We start from the raw sequence: 10,374 nt of genomic DNA, 5'->3' as shown, positions 1-10,374 counted from the left end.
CCACCCCTACTAGGGCTATCTGTACCTTGCTTGTCCTGATTTCGACTCTTAATTAGCACATTCCTTAGATAATATCACCACCTTCAACACCTTTTTGTTCCTTTGTCTGTGACATCTTTTGGTTATCTCCACCTATCACTGGCCCTCTATCCAGCTCTACTTGTCCCACTATGCCTTAAACCAGCTTATATTTCACCTCTCTTCTATTTTTACTTAGTTCTGTTGAAGGGTCATTTGGACTCGAAATGTTAACTGTATTCCTCTCCGCAGATGCTGCCAGACCTGCTGAGTTTTTCCAGGTATTTTTGTTTTTGTTTTGGACTTCCAGCATCCGCAGTTTTTTGCTTTTATCAGGATGGTGAGTGGCTTGGAGGCGAACTTCCAGGTGGTGATGTTTCGGTATGTCTCCTCCCCTTGTCCTTCTAGATGATTGCCGTCGTGTGTTTGGAAGGTGTAGCCTAAGGAGTCTTGGTGAGTTCCTGCAATGCATCTTGTAGGTGGTACACACTGCTGCTACTGTGCCTCAGTGGTGAAGTAAGTGAATGTTTGTGGGTGGGGTGCCAATCAAGAGGACTGCTTTGTCCTGGATGGTGTCAAGCTTCTTGGGGGTTGTTGGAGCTGCACTTATCCAGGCCAGTGGAGAATATTCCTTCACACTCTTGACTTGTACCTTGTAGGTGGTGGACAGGCTTTGGGGAGTCAGTAGGTGAGTTACTCTCTGCAAAATTCTGAGCCTTTGACCTGCTTTTACAGCCAAAATATTTATATGACTAGTCTAGTTCAGTTTCTGGTCAATGGTAACCCCTAGGATGTTGATAGTGGGGAATTCATTGATGGTAACATCAGGTGATTGTAACGCCATTGAATTTCAAAGAGCGATGGTCAGATTCTCTCATGTTGGAGATGGTCATTGCCTGGCACTTGTCTGGCATGAATGTTACTTCCCACTTCTCAGCCCAAGCCTGAATATTGTCCAAGTCTTGCTGCATTTGGACAAGGACTACTTTAATATCTGAGAATTCGCAAATGGTGCTGAGCATTGTGTAATCATCAGCAAACATCCCCACTTCTGACCTTATAATGGAAGGAAGGTCATTGATGAAGCAGCTGAAGATGATTGGGCCTAGGACATTACCCTGAGGAACTCCTGCAGTGATGTCCTGGAACTGAGATGATTAACTTCCAACCACCACAACCACCTTCCTCCGTGCTGGGTATGACTCCAACCAGTGGAGAGTTTTCTTCTGATTTCCATTGACTTCAATATTGCTGAAGCTCCTTGATGCCACAATCGGTCAAATGCTGACTTGATATCAAGGGCAGTCACTCTCACCTCACCTCTGGAGTTCAGCTCTTTTGTCCATGTTTGAACCAAGGTTGTAATGAGGTCAGGAGCTGTGTGACCCTGGCTGGACCCGAACTGAGCATCAGTGAGCAGGTTATTGCCAAGCAAGTGCCGCTTGATAGTTCTGTTAATGACCCCTTCCATCACTTAAGATGATCGAGAGTAGCCTGATGGGGTGGTAATTGGCCAGGTTGGATTTGTCCTGCTTTTTGCGTGCAGGACATATGTGGGCAATTTTCCACTTTGCTGGTAGATGCCAGTGTTGTAGCTGTACTGGAACAGCTTGGCTAGGGGCATGGTAAGTTCTGGAGCACAAGTCTTCAGGACTATTGCCAGAAAATTGTCAGGGTCCATAGCTTTTGCAGTATCTAGTGCCTTCGGCCATTTCTTGATATCACGTGGAGTGAATCAAATTGTACGAAGACTGGCATCTGTGATTCTGGGGAACTCTGGAGGAGGCCGAGATGGATCATCCACTCAGCACTTTTGGCTGAAGATTGTTGCAAATGCTTCAGCCTTATCTTTTTCACTGATGTGTTGGGCTCCTTCATCACTGAGGATGGAGATATTTGTAGAGCCTCCTCCTCCAGTGAGTTGTTTAATTGTCCACCACTATTCACAACTGGATGTGGCAGGACTGCAGAGCTTAGATCTGACCTGTTGGCTGTGGAATTGTTTAGCTCTGTCTATTGCTTGCTGTTTATGCTGTTTGACACACAAGTAGTCCTGTGTTATAGCTTCACCAGGTTGACACCTCATTTTTAAGTATGCCTGGTGCTGTTCCTGGCATGCCCTCCTGCACTATTCATTGAACTAGGGTTGATCCCCTGGCTTGATGGTAATGGTAGAGTGGGGGATATGCTAGGCCACGAGGTTACAGATTGTGGTTGAGTACAATTCTGCTGCTGCTGATGGCCCACTGCGCCTCATAGTTTCCCAGTCTTGAGTTGCTAGATCAGTTCGAAATCTATCCCATTTAGCACGGTGGTAGTGCCACACAACATGATGGAGGGTATCCTCAATGTGAAGGCAGGACTTTGTCTCCATGAGGACTGTGCGGTGATCACTCCTACCGATACTAACATGGACAGGAGGGCTGCCAGAAGCATCCCTCAGGGATGGTAATGATGGTACCTGGGATATTATATGTATGGCATGATTCCATGAGTATGACTATGTCAGGCTGTTGCTTGACTAGTCTGTGAGACAGTTGTCCCAATTTTGGCACAAACCCTCAGATATTAGTAAGGAGGACTTTGCACTGTTGAAAGGGCTGAGTTTGCCGTTGTCATTTCCGATGTCTAGGTCAAATCTGGTTAGTGGTCCCGCCGGTTTCATTCCTTTTTTGAATTTCTAGCGATATTATACTTGAGTGGCTTGCTAGGCCATTTCAGAGGGCAGTTAAGAGTCAACCACATTGCGATGGCTCTGGGGTCACATGTAGGCCAGACCAGGTAAGGATGGCAGATTTCCTTCCCTAAAGGGCATAAGTAAACTAGATGGGCTTTTTAAGACATTAGACTTTTCATTCCTGATTTTTATTGAATTCAAATTGCACCACTTGCCACAGTGGAATTTGATCCCAGGTCCCCAGAGCATTACCCTAGTCTCTGGATTACTAGTCCTGTGACAATACCACGATGCCACCACCTCATCTGTAATAATGATGTAAACATGACATCAGGGTCAGATGACCAAGAGGCTGCACTTTAAAACAGAGACCAGCATGACGACCGGTGGGGGAGGTGGGGGGACGGGGTGGTGGGGAGATGACAGAGACATGAGGGTGATGGGTTCAGGGAGGGTGGTCTTAATTGGGTGGGGATGGTAGGTTGGGGAATGATGGCAGGGAGAGGGAACACTGGGGGTGGAAAAGCTGGAGTCTGACATGGAAGGCTAGAACACAGGCACAGAAGTGGGGTTGGGTCAAATTCGATTGGCAGGAATGGGAGGGGATGAACGCAGACCCTAAAGTAGGAAGTGAGGGATTAGTGTGGCACAAGAGGGACGGGTTGCACGCAGACTCATGGAAAAGGGGAGAAAGGCAGTGTTGTGGTCCATCCTGAAGGAACAGTAGAGCTGAGTGACAGACGGTCATAGTCCAGGGACTGAGACCAAAAGGTCAGGGTGAGAGATTAAAGGCAGTCCTGGGGCTTCGGGGCCATGCTACAGGGCTATGCATGACACGCACGCCTTGGTCCCACTCCAGGGAGGGGCAAGGCCAGTGTGCTGAATGGAGATCTGGCACAGCTTGGTGTGCAGGGTGTGGTCATTGTCTGACACTCGATGGTGATGGGGCTTTCTGGCTCAGTACTGGGCTGCAGATGGGATGACCATGGTCAGGGGAAGCACCTGCAGTTGTAAATGGGGAGAAGGTAACAAAGTGGGGTACTCAAAGATCTCTTGGTGGGGGTTGCCTCTGTATATCACAGTGCACACTGCCTCATGATGAGGAGGGGTGAGGCCTATATGGGTCATGGGGACATTAACAGTAATGGGCTCAGGAGGAGGGCAGGAATGTCCACAACAATAACTCTGAGATCCAGGGTTACCGGTGAAGGCTACAGAATAACCAGAGGGTGTTCTACCTGCACATCGTGGGGTTCCAGGATGATCGGGAGGACTCGAATGGTAACGGGAGAGGGTCGAAGCTGGTCTCGAAGTAGAAGTGCAGCACCAGCTTCTTGAGACCCCGAAATAATGACACAGTTTAAAATCAAAACTGGAAAAGAATCTCCATGGCAGGGGCCTGAGGCAGTGTGGGAGGAACCCACGGCTGGATTCAGGGGCCCTTGCAGGGGGCAGCCTCATACTTCTTAGATTCCCAACATGGAGGTGAAGGCTCATCTGATAGAACTCACAAAAACACTGTTGAGAATGTAAATATGGAACCACTGACACATGGTTAGCTTTATTGCAAGAATTGCAAGAGTCATTAGGGTCACACTTAAGGTGATCAATGTGAGAATGGAAGATGCAGCCAACCATTAATGGAGCATAGCTGCTGCATATCTGCAAGATGAACATTGAAGCCCTGAAAAGTGCATTGTCCAATTGGCATGTTTCACAGGCCATAGGGCATCCACTCATTACATAAGTGCAAGTTTGGCATCGCCAGTACACCAGGCATTGTGTGAGTGCCTTCATTGATGGTGAACATATCATGGCTGTGCTCAAGCGTTTCCAACCTCAATAGGATTGAGATGTGGAGTTGCTGGGGTGGCTTCTTAGGCACCTAGATCTGGGAGGCAGCGCCTCAAGTACAAAGCTGAAACAGGGAAAGGTGAGTAGAGCAGACACATCACTCGGGCATAACAATGGCTTTCTGGTTGAGAGTGGGAGGTCTATATAGTTGGGCATTTTTCATTAGTCAGTTGGATCTCTCTGTACACAGGAAGTAGGTGGATTCCAGGAAGAAGGCTACGCCCAGTGCTGCATTCTTGAATACAGTTCTCCAATTGAGGAGGAGAAGAAGGGTCCAGCATTGCATGGCTCAGCTTTGAGAAGAGCACCGGCCTGAGGTCTTTGGTCCAGGGGAGCCCCAAGAAGAACCAGAGGATGAGGAGGTCAAATGCATTCCCACGGAGGAGACTGGCACAACCAAGAGCCTACCAAAGATGCCTTTCCTATTTGGAGATGAGCAAGAGATAGTGCCGCACACGTCTACGCTTGTCAAGAGATGTGGTGGTTCATATCTGCCACATTCTGCAGGAGGATCTAACTCTGCATGGACTGGGAGGCCATCCTCTGCCAGTGACCATTCCAAGGATCTACAGGAGACCAATGTGGCATCTCTCAGTCCTCAACACATAAAGGAGTATCAAGGAGGTAACAGATGCCCTCTACAGTAAGGCTCATCATTCTGTGAAATTCACAATGGATGACGCCAGCCAGGCTGCTAGATTTCTTGGATTCGCGGCTATCTCAGGCTTTCCTAGAATACAGGGTGTAATCAATTGCACACATGTTGCTTTAAGAGCTCCATACCAACAGCCCCTGATCTTCATTAACAGGAAATGGTTCCACTCCCTCAACGTTCACCGGGCATGCAATCATCAGAAGCACATCATGCATGTTTGTAGCAGGTACCCTGGGAGTTCCCATGGCTCATATGTCCTGAGGCACTCCCAGGTGCTACAGATATTTGATGGGCCACAGCACTTACAAGGTTAGCTGCCCGGTGATAAGGGGTACCTGCTGAAAAGATGGCTCATGATACCCATGCATCATCCTCAAAATGCCTCAGAGGAGAGATACAACTTGGCTCACTGTAAGACAAGATCCATCATAGAGCAGACCATTGGCATCCTGAAAATGCACTCAGCTGGGGCTCTGCAGTACCCTCCACAGAGGGCATCCCACTTCATCATGGCCGGTTGCGCCCTACACAACCTGACGCTTCAAAGGGGAGATCACCTGCCAGAGGGAGATATGGAAGATGCTGAGAACTGCTTGGATGATGAGGACCTGGATGGGCAGGAACCTGAAGAGGGAATGATGGGAAGCTTCCACATGATAATGCCTTTGAAAGGGAAAGATGCGGAAGACGTGCCCATGACATACTGATAGCCACAAGGTTCTAGGAGAAGTAAGGCTCAGGCAAGTGTAAGCAAGCGCATATATCCTGTTCCTTAATGCCATGCCAGTGCTCAGACAGGCCTTTAAACTAATAATATTGAGAGCAAGGTCAGCATTCGGCCTTGGACCTGCAACCCTCATGTATCACCAGGCCCTGCTCTTTGGAAAGGTCAGCAGCCAAAGCTGCATGTAGCTGCTCTGGGAAGTGGAAGGCAGCTCTCCAGTGCAAACCCTGCTTCAGCTGGACTTGATGCAGTCGTGGCCACCTGAATGAGATACTTTTGCAGCGATAGAGATGTGCACATGGTTGGAGATATCATCATGGCTGCAGGTCTTGTGCTTTGGCACAAATAATTATGACAGCCCAATGTTGATGAGACACCATTACTGTCAAGCCTCCAAGGCACATGAGCATGCATAACTCCATGGTGTCTTTTGAGGAATAACACTCAAGGTGCAGACACTTACAGGAAAGAGCTAGACACATCTCCCTGATATTACGCAAGGGGCAAGTAGTTAACATGAGCCCGCTAAACATCACACAACTCTGAGGCACACAAAGGCATCCATTCACAGAGTGGGAGCTTGGGTCACCCTCGCAATAAGTGGGCGCATAGAGGCATATACACAATGCCTCCTAATGTTGAGACTATTGTCTTGAGCAGCAAATGTATTTACAAAGATGCATTACATATACAGTGAGTGAACACCCATGCTCCTATTGTGAAATCAATCTTTCTTAACATTTCTAACCTTACCACTATATCTAGGTGCATCCCTGACATCTGCAGCAGAGCTGGAGGCTGCCTGCTAACTGCGATGCCCTGTGGTCTGTGATGGCCTTGGCAGGTGTCCTCTGGAGGGCCGAGGCCTGGAGGCCCCCGGTCTGCTTTGGGTCTTCTGTTGTGAGGCAGGTACACTCTCCACAGCCTGTGGGGCTGGAGGTGATGGGGTTATAGGCAGAAGGGTTTGGGATTGGCTGGATACTCTCGGAGTCACCTGGGTGGATGGCCCTGGGATGTCCAGCTGATGGTCCTCCTCCCTGTGAGCACCTGAGGGCCCCTGCCTGACTCCTTGAGGAGAAAGGGCGCCTGGAGTGAGGTCAAGATGCCCAGTCCACCTCTTGCCTAGCCACTGATGGATACCACCTATGTTTAAAGCGATGAGCGCAAATCCGGCAGAACCTGCTGGACCACGATCTTCTAGGCAGCCCCCACCCTTCCCATGGAGACCTCAAGGCACTCGCATGTCAGACAGAACACAGACGGAGTCCTCCATCCTTCACTCTAGTCTGTTGACTGCCTTTCACATCTCTGCCTGATGTTCCACCAATGTCTTTGCATCTCCATGTTTGTGATGGCTATTTACAGAGGCTCATCATCTGATTCGGACTCAACAGGTGCCTGTTCTCCAGCAGTCCTCCAAGTGCTAGAGGCCTGAGCTGTCAATGTTTTTGACTGCTGTAGAGATGTGTCAATGAGGTGTTCTCCAGAATGTAGCCCTAAACCTAATCTAGATCTATAACCCACCAGAGTGTGTGTCTCTGTGCTGGTGGGTGGTGCAGTTGAATGTAATTTTTTTGTTATTCATTTATGGGATGTGGGCATCGCTGGTTAGGCCAGCATCTATTGCCCATTCCTAACTGCCCTTGAGAATGTGGTGGTGATCTGCCTTCTTGAACCACTGCAATCAAGGTGGTGTAGGTACACCCACATTGCTGTTCAGGAGGGAGTTCCAGGATTTTGACCCAGCTACAATGAAGGAACGGCAATATATTTCCAAGTCAGGATTGTGAGTGGCTTGGAGGGGAACTTCCAGGCGGTGGTGTTCCCATGTGTCAGCTGCCCTTGTCCTTCTAAATGGTAGTGGTCGTGGGTTTGGAAGGTGCTGTCTAAGGAGGCTTGGTGAGTTCCTGCAGTGCATCTTGTAGATGGTACACACTGCTGCTACTGTGCGTCAGTGGTGAAGGGAATGAAGGTTTATGGATGGGGTGCCAATCATGCGAATTGCTTTGCCCTAGATGATGTCAAGCTTCTTGAGTGTTGTTGGAGCTGCACTCATTCAGGCAAGTGGAGAGTATTCCATCACACTCCTGACTTGTGCCTTGTAGGTGGTGGACAGGCTTTGGGGAGTCAGGAGGTGAGTTACTTGCCACCAGATTCCTAGCCTCTGATGGGTCTTCTTCAAATGGATCCTCATCATCCTTCTCTGAGGTGGCCTGGGGGCTGGGACTCAAGTTGCCTATGCTGGCCTGTCTGGACTTGCTACTGGCTGTAAGAGATAAAATATAAATTTAGTTCATGAACAGGCTGAGTATAACATTGCATGTCACTTGCTGAGAAAGTCAGGATGTGATCAATTCATGGAGGGCTTATTCATACTGGCTTGCTGGGAGAAGTCAATCTTGCCTTCACCACATACGTGATCTCTGTCCTCCCCTGCCAACTCGGCAGCATCTCCCTCGAATTTGGAGAGCCCCTGGATATTGGCCGTCCTTCTCCAGTCTGGGATCTCTCCCTCTTGCTGTAGGCAAGCATGGCCTGCATGAAGACAAACGGGTGGGATGTGATGAGATGGGATAGAGCAGAAGTCGGGAGCATGCATGCCTGCTCTGTGTGCTGAGTCCTCTCAGTAAGGGCTGATGATGCTGTTTGTTCAAGATGATAGATGAGATGCTGGTGAATAGGCTTTCAGTGCTGATATCTCCCCCGCTAATATTGTGTGACATCCTGAGCTGTGTGATGCTTTGAGTGCATAATGCCATTATGAGAGTATGAGTTTGGAGTGAGCTGAAGGTTGGTTTACCCTGGCATGCGGATGAGATCATTCATCTTCTTCCTGCACTGAATAGCATTTCTTTGGCAATTACCCGTGGAGCTGACCTCCTTCACGACCGCCTCCCAATGGTGAGGTGAGGTTGGTGGACCTCCTGGATCCATCCCTAGGGAAAAGAAGCTCCCGATGCTGGAGGACACCTCTAATTAAAGCCTTCAGGGAGCCATGACCAAACCTTGGCCTTGGGGCCATCTCTGGAATCTCCGACAACACAGCTGGACTGCAGAGAGTAATGTGTGTGTTCAGGTGGCATTTAAATATGGCACCAGGAACTTTGACCCCATGAGGTGATGGTGGGTGGACGAATAAGTTCCTGCCCTGCCATGTGGTTCAGCGAGCAGCTTGCCTATGTATAATTAATCAGGTTTCAAGCAGAAGATCGGGCTTGATAACCCGATCCGCCGATCAGCAGGAACTCGCTGCTAATCCTGCCCACCACTGCACTAAGTCTCTGGAGCAGAAAATTCCACCCAATACTTACCATGATGTCTTGGATCTTAATGGTTCTAAATAAATAGTTTTAAGAAAAACCTAGGCCAGGATTTTAAGCTCCCCACCCCCGGCAGGTTCTGATGGCTACTTAAGGGACTTATGCTGTCCAGCCTCAGTTTTTAGGCGGATGACAGCTCAGGGTGGGGGGGGAACGTGAAAATAAAATAAGTTCAACCTCGGGTGAACAAGTCAGGGGGTGGGGGTGGTGCGCCTCCATCAGAAGCCCTGACTGACCGAGGGTGTTCTCCCTTAAGGCCCGGAGATGCCCCTCCCCCCGACCCCGGCCTATTCCTCGAGACCCCTATCGCCTCTCCCTCGTGAGCCCCCAGGCCTTCTCTACCCTCCCCGCCTTGGAACCCCTGCTACCTACCTGTCCTCTGGTTCCTGGGACTCACTGCCAGGCAGCTCCCTGGGCAGTACCCCTTCCAGCCAATGCAGCGCTGTGCCTTGAGGGACTTGACAACTCTCAGCCAATTTGATGGGAGTTGGGGGGGTGTTGTTCGGACAGAGATGGAATCTCATTGACCGGCAGGCCTCCACGCCAGAACTTCCTCCTGCGTGAGGAGCAGAAGTCCCTCCTTATGCCAATTCACACTTGTTAGAACATAATGTGGCAGTTGGACCGAGCTCCCGCCATCCTGAAAATTCAGCCCTAAACAATGACTTTCTCCAAGTCATTCATAGAGTATGAAAAAACTCATCGAGCCTGAAGACAATATATGTGAAGAGCAACAAACCAAACAACACTGAAGGGTTAGCTTTGATTTTTGTACTCAGGCCCTGGAGTGGGACTTAAACCCAGAACTTTGTGACTCGGAGGCAAGAGTGCTTACAAATGAGCCACAGTTGACACAGCCATAGAGAGCTCTGACCAGCTGGTTGCAGTCAGGCTGGGGCATCTGAAATTGGGAGGCACTTCAGGAATGTGGGGGCTTGGAATCAGCCAACTGGAGAGTGGCTTAGGGAACTCTCTGGGAGAGTTGGAAACTGGGGAATTGAGCTTGGCTGAAACAGGGTGACTGGGAAATAGGAATTCGTGGGGAGAGAGGGTGGCTGGGGAATGGGAAATCAGGGAAGGGGATGGAGACTGGGGATGCAGGATCATGAGGAGAGAAGATGACAGG

Source organism: Cetorhinus maximus, chromosome 17, assembly GCF_964194155.1.
Source record: "Cetorhinus maximus chromosome 17, sCetMax3.hap1.1, whole genome shotgun sequence".
Lineage (NCBI taxonomy): Eukaryota > Metazoa > Chordata > Chondrichthyes > Lamniformes > Cetorhinidae > Cetorhinus > Cetorhinus maximus.
This window is presented reverse-complemented; position numbering follows the sequence as displayed.